General features: G+C 43.8%; 1 non-coding gene across 1 annotated transcript; it reads right to left on the bottom strand.

Moving 5' to 3' along the window:
* Positions 1–6,591: 6,591 nt before the first annotated feature.
* TRNAA-UGC (transfer RNA alanine (anticodon UGC)) lies at positions 6,592–6,660 on the bottom strand. The gene has a single exon. It is a non-coding gene; the product is annotated as a tRNA-Ala (tRNA).
* Positions 6,661–20,109: the final 13,449 nt, after the last annotated feature.

The following is a 20,109-nucleotide window of genomic DNA, read 5'->3' on the forward strand; positions in this document are numbered from 1 at the left end:
GGGTTACTCCCAACTTAAGAGGAAGAAGAGGGAAGTGGAAGCATGAGTAAATAAGGGGAAGAATGTGCACCTGTTTTAATTGACCTGTAGTTGAGGCCTGGTTTCAGACTTGGGACTCAGCTATACAGCTGCAAATATAATGTTTTAAGTGCATTGTACAAATGTGACACTAGATGGTGCTGGTGAGCTAATGGCAGATTCCATATATTTTTAAAAACTTTTTTTAAAAAGCATTTTCACAGCGTTTTTTTAAAAATATAAAATTGTAGATTCAGCTTTAGTTGTGGTAGGACATGGAAACTCTGGGGCTGTGCCAAAGGTTTTATGAAAAATGTCCAGTTTTGAGGAGGGATTTGAAGGAGGCGAGAGAGGTGGTAGCATACGCAAATATGTTCCTGGAAGTAGCTGAAGCATTAAGAGCAGAGATTTTTGATGGAGCAGAAAACATTGGAATGGCAGGCGGGGGTGAAGCTGGAGGAGTGAAGGTCATAGGCAGAGAGGTCAAGCGATTTAAGGGTGGAGAGATGAGAGAGGTAAGGCCAAGGAGGGCTTTCGCAGTGAAGACAAGGTTACACCCAAGAGAAGCTCATACAAAAACATTTGCAGCTGCCCATTCTTTTTTCAGTTGCCACAGTCAATGACATGAATTAACCAATGCCAATTTGCAGGATGGATGATTTAAAAATGGATGATGAAAGATAAATGAGCTGAACAAATCATTAACAGAAAATAGTAGTTTTATAGGTGAAGCACTTAACTTGTGCAGAACAAAAAGAAAGAAAAAGAAATGGTTGGTTGTTCCCAAGTTTTGTATATGTAGTTACAATGCAAAAGCTTCTGGTTATACAGTATGCCAACAATTTATGCTCATGGTCCATGGGGTCACGAAGAGTCGGACACGACTAAACGACTAAACAACAACAACTTGTGCACATTCAGCTTTAGACATGTGGCAAATTTTCTAAGGGCAGGAAAGGGGTGGGGTTCTGGGAAAAATGACTTCGGCAATACCACCCACCATTGAACCCCATGGGGTTTGACTATACATGATTTTGCTTTAGGTGTGATCCCCGAAATGTATCCATTGCTGGCATCCGTCTCAAGAGACAATGGAGTGCACCTTTAGGGGTGAAGTCAAACTGCTGCATTAGTAGCACCAAAGTGACCTCTCTGGGATGCAAACCTGGGTAGTGTGTGTGACGGTCCTGGGCTGCCCAGACAACAAGACCCCCCCCCCCTGGCCTTGCTGATGTGGTCCAAAGGAAAGCAGAGCAACACGTTTGGCAACAGCTTGGCTGCAGGAGTTGCTTGAAGAAGGCATCCAAGGTGCCATCCAACCATCTTAAGGACTCTACTCTGGAGTAGGGTTTACTCCCTAACCTTTCCTTCTCCTAGGCATTACTGTTCAGAATTAAACTGCACTCTTCTAAAGGCCATTGTCCAAAGGCCATTGTCCATAGCAATGATGGAGCATTTTAAGTTTGAGCACGAGGAACTAACACTAAGTAATTTCTGGGTTCTAGAAGCTGAAATTACTCTTCCTCCCTTGTCTTTTATTTACACCTGATCATGTGGTGGTATAGACCTATTTGTAGCCCTCCAGGTGCTGGATTACAACCTTTATCAGCTCCAACCAGCAGGGTTTATGGTCCAAGGACAGGCATAGGCATCCTTGGCTCTCCAGATGTTTTGGAACTACAACTCCCAGGATCCCTAGCTAACAGGGCCAGTGGTCAGGGGTCAGGGGAGTTGTAGTTCCAAAGCATCTGGAGAGCCAAGGTTGCCTATGCCTGGTCAAGGATGATGGGAGGTGTGGTTCAAAACATCTGGTGGGTACCATGTTGGGAAGGCTGGTACTGGCATTTGAACTGAGCTATCTGATGGGGTAGCGTTCTCATTTGGTGGCTTTGTGCTTCTGAATACCAGGGGAGGAGAGTGCCCTTGTGCTCAGTTCCTGCTTGAGGGACATCCACAGGCATCCAGTTGGTCACTGTGAACGGGATGCTAAACTAGATGGTTCATATACGTGACTCCCTCACTTTTTTTTTTAAAGGGATTTTCCTTTCTCTCTGTTTCCCTCTTTGGCAAACACAGCCCATCCTTCTCTTTAGCTTCGCCCTGCCGGGTTCATCCATTCCCTTGAATAGGATGAGAATGAGCTTCTGCTAGTCACGCCAACTTTCTGTTAGAATTCTGCTTGCTTTAAGGAATTGCAGCCATTATTCTTTGTGCTGTAGGAATCTTGCGAAGGCAAGCATTGCTAGCATCACCTAATGATGAATGGGTTTGGCAGCGGAATGAATGGGCTATTGAAGGAGGGCCTAGAATCTCCTTCCATTGAGGTTTTCAAAGAAAGAGTGGACTAGAGCTGAGCTGAATATTTGTGGGGTGAGCTTTAAGGTCTCCACAGCTCCCTCTTCCAAGTGTTCTCCCAGCGTATTTATTTGGGGCTCATTGAGGACTCAACGCAGTTAGTCTGTCCCTTTAGACAGACATGTGAGCCTCCAGCCAGCATGGTCAATGGTCAAGGGGGCCAGGAGTTGAAGGCAACAACCAGAGCACTTCTTTGCAGCAAGAAGAACATTGCCTTCTGATGAAGAATCCCTAACTGTACTAACATCTTAGTCATCATGGTAGGCACATTCTGCACAGGACTGCTGCTACTCAGGGCCACGCTGCATTTATTTGATTAGATTGTTTCCAATGTTCTTGAAAGAGTACATTCTCCTCTGCTACTAATCTTCTTTTAGCAACATTAACAACATGAAAGCTCTGATGATATTTGCATCCTCCAGCTCAAAGCATCCCATATGTACTGTATATGGATTAGACCAGGGGTTGGCAACCTGCGGCCCATGGGCCACAAGCGGCTCATGGGGGGTCTTTTAAATGGTCCACGAGCCACCCCCGAACTAAACCGCCTACTTGGCGAATCCCCATGTGCTGCACTAAACCAGTGCAGTGCGGAGCGGGGACTCGCTTCCGCGGTGCCGAAAATCGTGTCTGCGCATGCACAAACGCCAAAAATCGCAGATGCGCAGATGTGATCTGGCCCATGGAGCAATCTCTGCGGGAGTGAACCGGCCCAGGCGAGGTAAGCCTTGCTGGCCCCTGGATTAGACTTTCAAACCTTTTGAATGCCCCCTAGTTTCCCCTCTCTTCATATCAATGGCCAGTCATCTTGCTAAAACTTTCAAATAAAGTAGCATCTCATTGGAGGGGCTATGCCGATGTGCTACAGAATACACTTTGCTCAGAAAGGGCCCCAGGTTCAATCCCTACTAACTGCACCGGGCACAAACTGACTATAGAGATGAAGAACCTGTGATTCTCTAGCTATTGCTGGACTACAAATCCCATCATCCCAAATCATTGCCATGCTGGCTGGGAATGATGGAAGTGGAGTCCAGCAACTGCTGGTTATCCATTCCTGTCCTAGGCCATTGACATGTCATGGATGCTTTGGATGAGATTCTTGCATTGCAGGGGCTTGGACTTGATGACCCTCAGAGTCCCTTCCAACTGTACAACTCTACAATTCTACGATTTGTTGGAAGCCTAACTAAAATGTTTTTTTGCATGGGTGTACGCCGCGATCAATGAGGGAACCTGTAAGGCCACCCCCCCCCATAGCTGAAGACAATAGCACTCCTTCTAACAGCAAGCACAGGTGGCAAGTGCCGATAGGACTGTGGCCAAAAAATAAGCCACTCAGCACGCTCTCTCGGGAAATCCAAAGGTTTGCAAAAGTACAAGCCAAACAAAGTAAGGTCTGAGCATGCTCAGTAGCTATGGAATGTTGACGGTCAGGTGGAAAATGAAAGGAGACTGGAGAAGAGAGAGGAAGGAATGGGAAGGGAAGGGAAATGGACTGGCAGGCAGAAACCTTGAGCAGGAACACTCCAGCCCAGGAGGATACGCTGCAACATTTTGTTACAGGTCCCAGTTGTACATAATACGAATTAAGTTGACCATTTACAGTCCATTTGGTTTACAGGCTTATAGGAGGCAGCAAAGGCCACCAAGTTAGATGGCTTTAGAAGAGTACTAGGTGAATCCACAGAGGAGAAAGTTATCAATGCCTACACTAGCCATGATAACTATGCTCTGCCTACACGGTTGGCAGCAGCAATGCTTCTGAATACAGTGGTACCTCTAGTTATGAACTTAATTCGTTCTGGAGGTCCGCTCTTAACCTGAAACTGTTCTTAACTAGAGGCATGCTTTCGCTAATAGGGCCTCTTGCAGCTGCTGCACCACCGGCACACAATTTCCGTTCTCATCCTGGGGCAAAGTTCTCAACTTGAGGCAACTCTTCCAGGTTAGCAGAGTTTGTAACCTGAAGCATTTGTAACCTGAGGCGTTTGTAATTCGAGGTACCACTGTATCAGTTTCTGGAAGCCACAGGAGAGGAGAATGCTCTTGTTATCAGGCCGTGCTTGCAGATTTCCCAAGGGCACTTGGTTGGCCGCTGTAAGAAAAGGATGCTGGACTAGATGGGCCACTGGCCTCATCCAGCAGGCTCTCCTTTGTTCTTACTATGGGTCTAATCTGGAGAGGTTGCCGAATGCGCCTAACAGCAATCTGTGTTCACGCATGCTTGAGAGTCACAACAGCCAGCTCAGATTCAGCTCTTTGTGCTTTCCAGGGGTGAACCCTCTGCCGCTCCCCTCCTCCCGAAACCTTTCCTTTCAAGCATGTCTCCTTAGAAGGCTATACAGCTGAAATCAGCTAGTCAAATCTTGTTTGGCAGCTCGCATGCCACCCTCCAAGGCCTCGGGACAATGCTAAATTACTTCAAAATGTTCCACATTTTGTTGGCTATCTATGGTTCCAAACTAAGTACCGTTGCATAACAGATCAGGGGAAAGGACAAAGTATTAGGTTATTTGCACAGAGTATTACCAAGTAAAACTCCCTGAACACCTCTGTGGTGCAGGCTCCTTTTCTTTCTTGGATATCCACCTTTTCCCTAAAAGCCTTTGGCTTAACCCTTAGTTGTCATCCTCCCCAGATGAAGTCTAATTAAGTACAATCAACTGCATTTGCTCTCCTTCCGACATGTCCTCCCCATCACATGAATTCTCCCAGGCTTTTAAGGTCCTGGCACTAGGTGGGAAGCTTAACACTCCAGCATTATCACAGAATTGTAAGTTGGAAGGGACCCCGAGGGTCATCTAGCCCAACCTGCTGCAATGCAGGAATCCTGCCCGCAGCCGTCTCTGGATGGGCTTGAACCACAAACCTTCAGCTTAACATCCAGGCACATGGACCCATTGCACCAGCTGCAAGTCTGTTGCCTTCCTGAGAATACCAGAATGTGCTTAACTATCCAAGGAAGCTGAATGGTGGAAGTATCGGTACAGATGAAAAAGGGGGGTGTTTCTTTAGATAGAGTGTAGCTATAATATGAAATTTGCTCCTGCAAGGTTTGGTGTGAAGGGAGGGAGGGAGGGAGGGAGGGAGGGAGGGAGGGAGGGAGGGAGAGAAGTGGGACAAGGATAGCAAATGCAGTTGAATGTACTTATATTAGACATCATCTGGGGAGAATGACAACTAAGGGGTTAAGCCAAAGGCTTACAGGTGAAACTTGGAAAATTAGAATATTGCCGAAAAGTGCATTTATTTCAGAAATGCAACTTATTATTATTATTTATTTTAATTTTTACAAATGCTTTCTTTTGGAAATTCCACAGTAAAAAAAACCAAATAGTTACAATAATACAAAAATAAACAAAAATAAACATCACTATTACATTTCATTAATTACATTCCATTTATAATTGACCCACCTAACGACAAATAATTACAATTACAACAAATAAAGGCTTGATATATCTTGCTTAGCATGTAATGCATCTATCTCATATATTGGTTTCACCTTTTAAGTTGCATTACTGAAATAAATGCACTTTTCGACGATATTCTAATTTTCCGAGTTTCATCTGTGTGTGTGTGTGTATATATATATATATATATATATATATATATATATATATATATATATTACAAAGAATATACTCTCAGTGTGTCCAGTTGTGCTTGCTAACACGAGAGGGCAATTTAGTGAAATGAAGTGCAAGGGTGATCAGGGCAGAAATCAGTCCTGGGGCCTAGCTTCCAGAAATGTGCCTGAGCATGCTCAGAACAGGTGCATAGCATCACTGTTAGTCTGCCTCGATTTACCTCATGACAACAGGAGGAAGTGAGAACCTGCACAGCCAGAGCTGGCTGCTGAAGTCCCAGTAATAAAAAAACCTAGCCTTCCCTCCCCACCCTTTCTTTTTAAGCTTTGCGCATATCATGAAGTCTGCAAGAGACCTTGTTGGCATGGCAGGCCATGTGATGAAGAAGCCCTGTCTCTGTGTAGAGACAGATAACATCTGCCTGGCTGGGCAGCTGCAAGGAAGCTCGCTAATCTTCCTCCTCCAGTATCAGGCATTATTTGCCTTGCCACTGCCCCTCTCTAAATGCCCCCCTGTTTCTGGTGCAGGAAGCTTTCTACCAAGTCAAGACCATTGAGCCCACCTGTCTACACTGACTGGCAAGGATTCTCCAGGATTTTAGGCAGGGTTCTCTCCCAGCCACACCTGGAGATGCCAGGGATTGAACCTGGGACCTCCTGCATGCAAAGCAGATGCTCTACCACTGAGCTACGGCCCTTCCTCAAGTGGCAGGCCCGCTTCCATTGGAAAAGGGTGGAAGGAACAAGGCACCAGGTGCCAGGCAAAAGGAAAGCGCCACCGCCCTCTTCCTCACTTCCTGTTCCTCTTGCAAACTAAGGGAGTCTTCTGAAGGGCAGTCCAAATGCCTGCTTACATGAAGTAGGCAATTATTTTTTTAGCTCTCCCAATAAAATGTTCATGCCACTCTGGCGTCGTTCTTGGATGGTTACCTTTAATAGCAAGTACAGCGGGCCATCTGTGACTTGCTGGCAGTAGGAGATTATAATGGCCAATAGCCACATGGTACACTTTATGGAACATGGCTTAGAATACGGTAGACGGGGAAATGTTGTGACTCAGAGATCTCTTACTGGCACTTAACAATAAGCGCTCAGAACTACCTCTTCCTCATAAGTGAGTGAAAACAGAAGTGGCCAGGAGCACCTCAGATGTAAAAAAGCCAAGAAAAAACATGGTGTGGTTTTTAAAAAAATATATAACTCTTGGTCAGAAAGGCATTTGACATCACATTTCATGACATCAGAGGTTTGAGGGGCTCTCATCACAGTGCTCTCTGCTAGGCCTCATCTATGGAGATGAGTCATCCCCACTTGCCCTAGCACCAGCCCTGCAGAGCAGGCCACCGATAATGTGCCCCTTGCTTTGTTGCTACTGCTACAACTCACTCCCAGGCCAGCCCAAGGCAGGTTGAGTGAGTTTCCCTGTCAATGTGGAAGGAAAAAGGCTGCGGTTGTGATTTCATGATTTCTAAAATTCTTGGGGGAAAACATATCAGGTTCATATCAGGTTACAGTTGTTAAGTGCATTAAGATTGCAGCGCAGACGCACACAGCTAGGAAAATAGGAAGCTGCCTTATCTTTCATCCTGTCCCCACCCCTGCTGGGGTGAGAGGAAATCACAATACTGGTTTGGGGAGTGATTTTTCCTATATGTCCACCTCCCCTTGCAGGAGTCTCTCTCTTATATACAGCTCTTGAAGGAGTCCCTTTTCTCATCTGGCCAAGCTACTTTGTGGGCACTGCCTCCACTGCCTTTGCAGTGGCCATGAGCAACTTCAGGTCCCTGTGCATAATTTCCCCCTGCCATGGACTGAGGCTACGTCCTAGAATCCCAGGCAGGAGACAGAGGCTCTGAGTGTAATATCCACTGGGAAGAAGCCCATCAAAGCCCTCTTCCTGACTGCCGGCAACACCCCTAGACACCCAGTGGCCAAAGAGATGCTAAGGAAAAATTCTGCCTGCAAGAGGGAAGAGCGTTTAGTTTAGTTTTCTCTTTTGGCCGGAGTCTGAAGTCACTCAATCATGGGAAGATGCCGCGTGCCATTAATCTGATCCTGTCTTGAGTATCCTGTCTTTCAGGGCAGTAATTAAGTTGTACATCTTGGCCTGTGAAGCTATCAGCGAGGCAGCTGCACTAGCCAAGTTAGAAGTACATTTACCTTTCATTGTTCTCTTTTCTAAATCGTCTGCTTTTGTTGATGCCTTTGGCTCTCTGCATTTTAGCAATATAAAAGGGGGCTTATTTTGGTTAAACGCTCTGTTGTCATTTAGTCGTGTCTGACTCTTCGTGACCCCATGGACCAGAGTACGCCAGGCACTCCTGTCTTCCACTGCCTCCCGCAGTTTGGTCAGACTCATGTTGGTGGCTTCAAGAACACTGTCCAACCATCTCGTCCTCTGTCGTCCCCTTCTCCTAGTGCCCTCAATCTTTCCCAACATCAGGGTCTTTTCCAGGGAGTCCTCTCTTCTCATGAGGTGGCCAAAGTATTGGAGCCTCAGCTTCAGGATCTGTCCTTCCAGTGAGCACTCAGGGCTGATTTTCTTAGGAATGGATAGGTTTGATCTTCTTGCAGTCCATGGGACTCTCAAGAGTCTCCTCCAGCACCATAATTCAAAAGCATCAATTCTTCGGTGATCAGCCTTCTTTATGATCCAGCTCTCCTTCATGGATCACTGCATCCTTCATGGATCACTGCCTTGTCATGGCGAAGGGGCTTGAATAACTCAGAGAAGCTATGAGCTATGCCGTGCAGGGCCACCCAAGACGGACAGGTCATAGCTGAGAGTTTAGACTAAATGTGATTCACCGGGAGAAGGAACTGCCAAACCACTCCCGTATTTTGCCAAGAAAACTCCATGGACAAAGACAACAGGCATATAAATGCTCTAGATTGAAGAAATACTGCAAACTTGGTAATAACCACATGCCCAGACTCTGGGCATGTGACGCCATTGGTACAGAAAGGAATGCCTACCAGGGCTGTTTGGGGAGGGTCTTGCACACCTGCCCCTAAAACAGGGGTGTAGAAACCTGTGGCACTCCAGATTAGGAATACAGTTCCAGGTACTGACAGTCAGTATCAGCAGTACTGAGCTACCTGGAACAATGGTCTGACTCAGGATAAGGCCACCTCCTATGTTCCCCTTGTAGCTCTCTCAGCAGAAGTCACCCAACAGGGTGGATAAGGCCAGTGAACTGGGCCAGTGTGGAGTAATGGTTAAAGTGCTGACCTGGGAGAAAAAGGTTCGGATTGTGGGAATGGTGCTTTCAAAATACTATGCAAAGGATTAATACTGTAGTATAGAATCCTGTGATGCATAGCTGCCAAGTTTTCCCTTTTCTCGCGAGGAAGCCTATTCAGCATAATGGAAAATCCCTGAAAAAAAGGGATAACCTGGCAGCTATGCTGTGATGTCATATGCCTGAGGCTGATAAGTTAGTTCAGTTATCAACTGTTCAGCTGCTCTGTAAATATTAGTCAGTCTCAGATACAAAACCATGTAAATTTGTTTTAGTAACATAAGTATTACCTGCCTGTCTTGTACATTCAATCTGACAAGCACACCAAGTAAAAGCCATGTGTTATTTTTAAACTGTAAAACTGTATCTGAAGAAGTGTGCATGCACACGAAAGCTCATACCAAAATAAAAACTTAGTTGGTCTTTAAGGTGCTACTGAAGGAATTTTTTTAATCTTGTAAAACAAAAGTGTGTTTTGTTTTCCTAGGAGGGAAAGAGGAGGACCCAGGGCAACTTCTGTACAACTCTGTAAAGTATTGTTGCCACATAGATCCCAGGCCCCCGAGACTCACCTTGGGTCAGTCCTTGCCTCACATGATCAAATGGGGCCGGGATAACCACCTTGAACTCCTGGGGGGGGGGAGAGAGAAAGGTGGTATATAAACATAAGAAATTAATTAATGGATTGATTAATAAGGCTGCTTCAATATTGAAATAACTGTGCTAGAACACTAATGAAAACAAAACTCTGTCATGGAAGGTCAAATTCAAACGAATGCTGGGCAAAATCCAGAACAGGCCTTGCTTAATTTTTGTCAGAGGGAGGAGAGGTTTACAAGGCAATTGGTACCCAACACCCCCCCCCCCAAATGAACTCAGAGCCTGGCTTGAAGCTACAGTTCTAGGGAAAAATGAAGCGGGAAAACTACCTTTCTTTTTCTTGAAAATATCTGTGGTTTACCATTGATTTCCGTTCTCTAGGCCTGAAGGTTTCGGTGGGTTTTTTAAAAAGTGTTTTTAATAGGCAACCTTAGGAGCAATTTGAAATGAAAGCTTTTAAAAAACCCTCTCAGGGGTATTAGCTATTCTCAGAGCAATCAATTCTCACCAGGAAAAGAAAGAAAGCTATACAATCTTTTCCATTTCTTTTTTCTTTTTTTAAAAAAAAACTGAAGTAAATGCACAGAAATTCCTCAGAGCTACATATTCTCTGCATCATTTTGAAATTCTAAAAGGCAGCAGGAGATCAGCGTACATAAAGGGCACAATAATAACGATATTTTTTCCTGAAATTCTCCATAAGTCGTGACAGCTAAATAGTCAAGTAATGGCCACAGTTTTGGCACGGGGAGAGGAAAGTGTGTTTGTGCACACCTTGGGACCTCAGAAGAGGGAGTGGGAATAGGGGCTGGAACAGGGGTGTCTGAACACCCACACATACCAACTAACAAAAAAGACTGCTATAGTAGTCAAGCATGATTCATGAAGGCCACATTCATGCCATACAGTTAAAGCACTATGATGCCATCTTAAACAGTCATGGCTCCCCCAAAGAATTCTGGGAGCTGTAGGCTGCCAAAGGTGGCAAGAGCTGATAGGAGATCCCCTGTTCCCCTACAAGAGCAGCTATTCCTGAAGCAATCTACAGTGGTACCTCAAGTTAAGTACTTAATTGGTTCTGGAAGTCCGTACTTAATGTGAAGCGTACTTAATCTGAAGCGAACTTTCCCATTGAAAGTAATGGAAAGTGGATTAATCCGTTCCAGACAAAGAAAAACACCCCCTAAAACAGCAATTTAACACAAATTTTACTGTCTAATGAGACCATTGATCCATAAAATAACGGCAATAATCAATGTACAGTGGTACCTCAGGTTAAGTACTTAACTGGTTCCGGAAGTCTGTACTTAACCTGAAGCGTACTTAACCTGAAGCGAACTTTCCCATTGAAAGTAATGGAAAGTGGATTAATCCGTTCCAGACAGGTCCACGGAGTACTTAACTTGAAAGTACTCAACCTGAAGTGTACTTAATCCAAGGTATGACTGTATTCCTCTTCCCAGGGAATTCTGAAAACTGTAGCCCTGTATGCTATTCTAGGCTGCATCGACAGAAGTATAGTGCCCAGATTAAGGAAGTAATAGTACCAGTCTATTCTGCTGCGGTCAGAGCTCCCCTGAAGTACTAGGTCCAGTTCTGGGCACCGAAATTTAAGAAGAACGTTGACAAGGTGAAACATGAGCAGAGGAGGGTGACCAAGATGATCAAGGGTCTGGAAACCAAGCCTCGTGAGGAACGGTTGAGGGAGTTGGGTTTCTTTGGCCTGGAAAAGAGAAGAACTGAGAAGGAGATATGATAGCCATCTTTAAAGATGGGTTTTCTCTTCATTTTTATAGAGACGCATCCTTTATACTCTTTATACGTATGATTGTGTCGCTGCCCACCCTAGAAATAGGGTCATCAAATTTGCAGATGACACAACCGTGATCGGGCTCATCTCTGATAAGGAGGGTGAAACTGAGTATAGAGATGAGGTGGAGCGACTGACAGAGTGGTGCAGAGTCAACAACTTGCTCATAAACACAAAGAAAACAAAGGAGCTGGTGGTGGACTTTAGGAGACAGAAGAACGAGGTCCAGCCACTTTTGATTGACGGAATTTGTGTGGAGAGGGTAACAACATTTAGATTTCTAGGCATTGAGTTACAGGAGGATCTGTCCTGGAGTGTTAATACAAGGGGGCTTGTGAAGAAGGCGCAGCAGAGACTGTATTTTTTGAGAATTTTAAGGAAAAACCATCTTCCACAAAAGCTGCTGCTTGCCTTCTATCACTGTGCCATACAGAGCGTGCTCACGTACGGTTTATGTGTGTGGTACGGAAGCTGTACTTCCCAGGACAGAGCAGGGCTGTGTAGAATTATTAAAACAGCAGAGAGCATTATTGGCTGCTCACTCACCACCTTAGAACAAATTTACACCACCAGGTGCCATAAAAAGCACTAGATATATCAAGAGATCCAACGCACCCTGGTCACCATTTCTTTCAGCTCCTGCCATCGGGGCGGAGATATAGAACTATGCAGGCAAGAACGAGCCGTCTCAGGAACAGTTTCTTCTCTAGAGCGATTTTGGCCTTAAATGGAAAGCCTGGACTTTGAAGTCATCTTATTTTACTTGTTATTTTGTATTATATTTACTGTTTTTAATTAGGTTTTTATAATTTTGGATTATGCGGAATGCTTTATCGGAGTGGATGTAGCAACCGAGTAATTTCGTTGTTCCCGCAAGGGGACAATGACAATAAAGATATCTTATCTTATCTTATTCACTCACATTGACTTCTATCTGCAGTCTGAATGAGTACCCACTGAGGCAGAGACTTATCGTCTCCTCAGTGAACCAGTGATGGTTGGTGCCTGTTGGGACTGGTAGGCAAGGAGGCCAACTGCAGGTGGCACCAGAGCCAATGGCAGGTGGAGCCAGCCAATTCTACTTTGTCCCCATCCTCTTCCTCCCTGCCAAGGTCTACAAGGACAACACGGAGACTAAGGTGGGGGAAGCTGACTGGTTATCAGATAGGCAGATGAGGGGCTGGATAAGGGCAGACCAAGGTTTATCGATGTTATTTATTATTTTAAATATATATACTGCCAACTCAGGTCCCACCCACACCATACATTTGTCCTTCCAGAAGAAGCTGCTCTTGGCTCTTCATAACATTCTTATATGGAATCAGAAGAAAACTGTGTAATTCATGGGCTTGCCCTTGAACTGTGGAAGGGCCGAGACCCTATGATTTGCAAAACGCATCAGACGTACTCTTTCTTTTAAAAAAACCCACATGATATAACAAGAACATTATGCATGGCATAATGTGGGCCGTGACCCCAATGGAACTTACACAGACACTTTTATTCTTTTGAAGCAGTTGAACGAAAGGGGCATAATTAAACATGCACCACACAGTTTGCCTTACACGTAGATGCTGAGCTCCCCAGGTAACTTATTAAATGGACTGTAAGATTCCTCAGCGTTTCCGGAGCCTCAGACAATGAAAGAAAAAGCCAGAGGGGAGGCTTCTGGATCTTGCTCTGCGTGCCTCGACCCCACTTTCTACTCCCTCCGCAGGTTTTTGTTCCTGGAGCTTTCTGTCTTCCGATATTGCTGTCCCTTTCTTCTGCGTTCAGAGTTTGCAGTTTACACACAGGACAGAAGTGAAGGCATATTGAATATTTGAAATGGCGTCCCGTTGGCTCTACTAGGCGGTTCTCCGAACCTCCCAGAGAGGTGGGGGGGGGGAATGGAGAAGCGCAGGACTCCCTGGTGCCCTACTTTTTGGAGGCCAGTCCTCTATTGGAAGGCACCACCTGATTGAAGAGCTGCCAAGAACCATAAGAACCATAGGAAGGGAGGGGCCTAGGAGTTCCTCATCACTTGAACAGCAGACCAAGAAGGTACATCGGTCACCTGGCCACTTGTCTCACTGTGGTGAAATGGATTATATTTCTATTTCAATTCTAGTAAGTATTTCTACATTTACACTTATGCATAATAATTAATAATAATAATATATCACCCTATACCACAGAATAAAATCAAAATATGAAACCACAAAATACATAATCAAAATAAAAACAACAATACCCCCCTGCCCCCCAAACCCCACATTTTAAAAGGGCATAGGATGTAAATCAGATCAACCAAAGGCCTGATTAAAAAGGAATGTTTTTGCCGGCCGCCTAAAGGTGTATAATGAAGGTCCCAGATGAACTTCCCTGGGGAGAGCATTCCACAGAAGCATATGTGTTTACTCAGAATCTCCTTTCTTGTAACATGAAGCCATTGGTTTGCGTCCTACCCTCCAGAGCAGATGGGCGGAGTATATATAAATAAATTATTATTATTATTATTATTATTATTATTATTATTATTATTATTATTACAAGCTTGCTCCACCTTTTGTTAGGTAAACTGTAGGTGACGTGTTTGCATGTGAGTCAATTGTTAAGACAATCTTCCTTAAATCTTCTGAATGGCCAATGATCAAGTCGTGTGTGTCAGTTAGGGCTGCCATATGCCTGGGTTTTCCCAGACACATCCGGGAATCGGGCAGCAAAATGGCATCCAGAGCAGGGGATTTTCACTTTGAGGAATATGGCAATCCTAAGTAAAACAGTACAGTATTTGAGTGGAACACAGATTATGATGATGAGGATGAATAGATTGATTCTAGATTCTGTGACCCACAAGGGTACTTGATGCACATTTGAAAACCCTGCTCTTGATTACGTTATCCATTCCTTTTCTTCTCTACACATGCCCAGGTGAAGGAAGAAGGAAGTGGTAATTATAATCTCTGCATGTGCCCATCCACTAATGTCATTAGGCAGGTGTGCAGATACCCTTCCTCCATTGATGAGACTACCTACATATGTTTTCAGATGGTCACACTGCAGGGTAACACAGAATCAATCTACAACAAGCTTTTATTTCCAGATGAAACCAGTTTCTCAAGCAGCCAAAAAAATTGCAATAGATCTAGCCTGTGTGTGTGTCTGTGTGTGTGTGTGTGGACTGCGTAGGAAAAAGAAGAACTCAGACTCCATTGATTGCAGAATAAAACGTGTGTCCGCAAGCCTTAGTTTTAAGCAGAGTTACTGAATTACACACCAGCCAAAGATCTGGGGTCAGTAGACTTCCTGCTGCAGCTGATGTCATCTCTGAATCCGATTCTTTCACTGGCTTACGGACAACTCCAGCCAATTTGAATTAGTATGCTTGCGAATGAGCTGTTCCTCATGTTTCTCGCCATGAGTCAGTGCGGCCCAGATTCTAACAGATGGCTCTGAGAGCAGTGGGATCCTTTGCAAGCCTACAGGCAAGCTGAGCAGTCGTATAAAGGTTTATTTAACAAGCACTTAACCACCTTGGAAATGTTTGCTAAATGAACTTCCACATGGGCGATTACATATAGGAGTGCACGAGTCATATTCCGGATGCGATGAGGTTTTAAAACGAGTTCCTACACATCCGGCCACCTCAACATTTAACATATGGAAAATAAAATAAAAAGCAAGCACATTAAAATATATATTTAAGAAGTAACAGAATATCAGGCTACAGGGACAAAAGGCTGAGTTTCGGCCTGCTGTTTCCAGCATATATAAGCAGTTATAAAGGTGCGTGGGGATCAACTTGATATTTCAGAAGTTTGGTCAATGAGCTGGTATTGACTTTAGGAGAATGGAAGGAACATTGTCCCCTGGTTGGTAGTGGCCAAACCTGTCTACACTTGGAGCCAAATTAATGGTCTCAGTGCAACACGCAGTAACAAAAATGCTATTTTATGGCCTTGCAAAGTAAGGACATGACCTTTTCTCAAGGCTTTTATTTAGCCCATGGCTAAAAGATGGTTCTGCAGGGGGCATTAAGAGAAGTTTTCCATCTGTGGTCTGTAGACCACTGGTGGTCTGCAGCTCTATTCAGGTGGTCCATGGAAAAGCTAAACATCAGGAAGAACTTTCTGACGGTAACAACTGTTCAACAGTGGAATGCACTCCCTCGGGAGGTGGTGGACTCTCCTTGCTTGGAGGTTTTTAAGCAGAGGTTGGATGGTCATCTGTCATGGATGCTTTAATTGAGATTCCTGCATTGCAGAGGGTTGGACTAGATGACCCTCAGGGTCCCTTCGAACTCAACTATGCTATGATTCTTGTGTTGTTTATTTTGATAGCCATCTATTGCTGAGTAACAGAATGTTTCTCTATGATTAATAATGCTGCAGTTCTCTGTCTCAAAATGATATTAGAAAAATGGCATAGAGGAGCCAAAAAAGTGACAGATACTTGTGGTTGCCTGTGAACGGTTCGTCCGCACAGACCCACATCAACTGTAATTTTGGGGTCGCTCCCTTCATCATTGCATTAATCACGTACCACTATTAATGAGATCCCATGGTACCTGTTGGGTGCATGCTATTAGCTGATTAATATGCACTGGCTGGCGTCAGATCCTCAAAAGTCAATTGAATATCATTTCCTTTGCCAGCTTCTTCATGCCCAAAGCCTGGCAGAAAGCCACTAAATTAGATAGAGACTTAATTGATCTTCATTGAAATTCTTGGCTTAGAGAAATCTGGATGTAATGTTATGTTACTGCCGAGTTGAAAAGGCTCCTTTTCAAAGTGGCTAAGGTACAACTTGTTCATCATTCACAACAAACAAATTTTCAGATTAAATAATTTTTATATACTTTTCCAGATGCTCCCTCTACCCTGATTCATTTATTTGCTTATTTTATTTTGCATTGTAAACATGCAATTATTCCAGTTCTCTTAAGAGTGATCCAGACTTTTTTTTTTCATTTTTGCAAAATAAAAATACCAAAGTGGTTCCTATGATAGTAAGAAATGCGCAGTAGTGGTTCCTGCTAATAATGCCCAGTTAGTCATGCCCATTAACTTCTGTTGGTCTACTCTGAGTCGGGCTAGCATTGAACACCACCCATTCAACCCCATTTGCATTTAGAGGCAAATTTCCCTATTTTGCACTTTCTGAAACAATATGCAGAACCAAACACAGCTGTTCTTCGAAATTTGCTCTTCTCTGAATTTTGCAGCACAGTTCTCCAGCCAAGTAATATACAGTGGTACCTCGACTTACGAACGACTCCACAACCGAATTTTTCGACTTACGAATGGGGGTAATGGCCGCACGCTTACAAATGTCTCGACGTGCGGGGGAAAACTGCGGCAGTTTTAGATAGGGATTTTTCTACTTACGAATGTTTAGATAGGGTTGCTTCGACTTACGAATTTTTCCGTTTTCAATGTATTCCTATGGGAAATCACGTTTCCAATGGCGTTTTTCGACTTATGAATTTTTCAACTTACGAAGGTGCCTTCGGAACGGATTAAATTCATAAGTCGAGGCACCACTGTATTAAAAAATGCACATGCTAGGGCAAATTACGGATACAAATGAATGTTTGGCCCCATGTACCAATGAAATGCAGCTCATAAAAGATTCCCCAGGAAGGAAGAATGCAACTGAAAAACGCATCAAAGCTCAACCAAAGATGGGAGTCTATTTTAAATAGGCTTCATAGGTTATCATATTTGGCAGGTGTGTGTGTGTGTATTGATATTATCTTTGCACATTTCCTCCCCCCTTGCTTGAGAATTGAAAATTGAAAAGCCGAATCACCAGTTTCCATAGCAACTTTGGATCCTGGCTATTTGATACTCTTTTTTTTATTCCTTCATTATCTTTTTGTTCTTAATGAAAGGCTTAGACCTCAGAGATACATTTAGACTGCTGCCATTGCTTCAGCCTTCCTATGAGCATGCGTAGGAAGAGGGGGCAAGCAATAGTAGGCATGGGTGGCAGACGCTGCGGATAACCTACCCAGAGCCCCTAAAAAGATCAAGCCAGCCGTTTATTTTATCCCGGTGGTGTCCTATTATCAATTACAAAAGGTGAAATGAGCACTAGACATTGATCACAGTGACTAGGTGGCACAGTGACTAGGTGATTCTGTTTTCAGATGATGTCTAGCTTTAGTGGTGCAGCAATAAAACTGCTAGCACATTTAAAAAGCTAAGCAGGGTCTGCTAAGGTTTTTGACCGGATGGGAAACCACGTGTTGAGATTCCTACATTGCAGGGGATTGGATTTAGATGACCCTCCAGGTCCCTCCAACGCTACGCTTCTAGGAGTGAAAATAACATAGGGAAATGCGTTATTGTATATTCGGGGAAGTTGCTTTGCAAAAATGTGCATATTGGAATTTGCACCCAAATGCTGGTGGATTTTCACAAGGACTCCTTTTTCTTCTTCTTTTTAAAGATAAATTCGGGAAATGATGTGGAAATGTAGAGAACTGAACTGAAGAATGGAAGGATGAGAAACTGGGAGAAGCAAAACTGACCGTTTCCCCATCCCTATTGTAGCAGCAGCACCAGTAATAGTAAGGCAGCAACAGGGCATTAACTTATCGCATGGCACCCCACACTTCCCCTCTTCCTTCACCCTCCATTGTTGCCAACCAGCAGCAGACAGGGCAGCATATAGGCCATAAAAGTAGATGCTACTACTATATGAGTCGGTTAACTAACAGGGGTGGGGGAAGAGTTTACACTGACACCTCCAGCTTCTTAGGACTGCTTAAAGCATAGCTGCCAAGTCTCCCGTATTTCCCGGGAAACCCCCATTTTTCCAAAATGGCAGTAGCACTACTTCCAGTCCGATCCCTTATTTCTCCGACAGGAACTTGGCAGATATGGCTTAAAGATTTCCATAACTTGAGAATTTCACAGTGAATCAGTGTTAACTTTAAAATGGAAGGGAAAATATCAAAAGGAAAAGAGAAAAAGAAAGCCACTCAATTGACTCCTGCCAATCTGGGAATTTTGCCATGTGTGTGTGTGTGCGTGTGTGTGGCAAAATTCCCAGATTAGCAGGAGTCAATTGAGTGGCTTTCTTTTTCTCTATTCCTTTTGACATTTTCCCTTCCATTTTAAAGTTAACACTGATTCACCATGAAATTCTCAAGTTATGGAAATCTTTAAGCAGTCCTAAGAAGCTGGAGGTGTATATATATATATATATATATATATATATATATATATATATATATATCATGGCAGATTTCGCACCTCATATTACCCACTTTCAGTTTAAGCAGCTTTGGTGGTTGCGTGGGGGTTCTGGACAAAACCCTCCCCACCTCAGAAGATAATCAAGTATCAGTTGGAAAGATTTCCAGTAAGGGAGATTTTGTTAAGCTGAAACGTCCACAGTATCTCAATCTCATCAATCTTTTCATTTGATTGTACCCTAGGGCAGTTTCATATGGGCTTATATAGGACTTGTTTTCTCCACTGTGATATTCCCCAGCCCTGTTCAGGAATAGACTCATGAGCAAGACCAAGACATGAACAGCACCATTCTGTCGCACATACTGGGTAGTCCTGTCTCCCAGCCTCCACATCACACAAAGTGAACATCTGCAGGGAGAGAGCCTTCCTCTTTCATAAGGGAAAGTGATTTGGGGGGGGGGGCAAGGCGGATTTGTTCTGATTTCCTTTATAAAAGAGTAGATATTTTCTTCTTTTTCTTTGTGCAGAAAGGAACATCAAACAGATATCAGTTAATGTTTTGTACTGCTTCCTCAAACAATGAGCAATATGAAGCATTTCCCTGGTCTCCTATAGTTTTGTGTGGGGTGTGTGTGTGTGTGTGTGGTTTTGTATCTCAGTATGGATTGGCATTCTGATTTTTTACTCTCTCGGTGTGGTCCTACGAGTTCTCTCTCATCCATTTTTTAGATGCATCTGTCAGCCCAATTTGTTCATAATGTGATACACACACACACACACGCACACACGCACCCACACACACACGTTCAGAACAAATAGACGGTTCAAATTAAATTAAGCCTATTGTAATGAATTTAACTTGATGTTCACTAATCATCTGTATAGCCAAGACAACAGGCCCATTCTTGCCTGCGCTATTTATAGTTCCCACCCACTGCGTGACAGATTAAAGACAAGCAGTAATCTAATACCGCATATCTGAGAAAACAAAAACAGAAGCAGCAAGTTTGTTTGGTTATTGGTTTTTTTTATAAAATATATATAAAAAAGATAGTTTAAAGCCAAGATGTATATTGCATGCATATGCATGATAGGAGACCTGAATGGGGTTGAAGCCAGAAAGATTTAGGATTGTATCCAACTAACAGTGTAATCCTAAACACATCTGCTCAGAAGTTAGTCCTACTGAATTATCTGCGGCTTACTCTCAGTAGTGGTAGTAGTAGTAGTAGTAGTAGTAGTAATTTTATTATTTTATTATTTTATTTTATTATTTATTGAGTTCGAAGGTTTCCCCAGCCACTC

This window comes from Zootoca vivipara, chromosome 3 (assembly GCF_965207765.1).
Source record: "Zootoca vivipara chromosome 3, rZooViv2.hap1.1, whole genome shotgun sequence".
NCBI classification, from domain to species: Eukaryota; Metazoa; Chordata; class Lepidosauria; order Squamata; family Lacertidae; genus Zootoca; species Zootoca vivipara.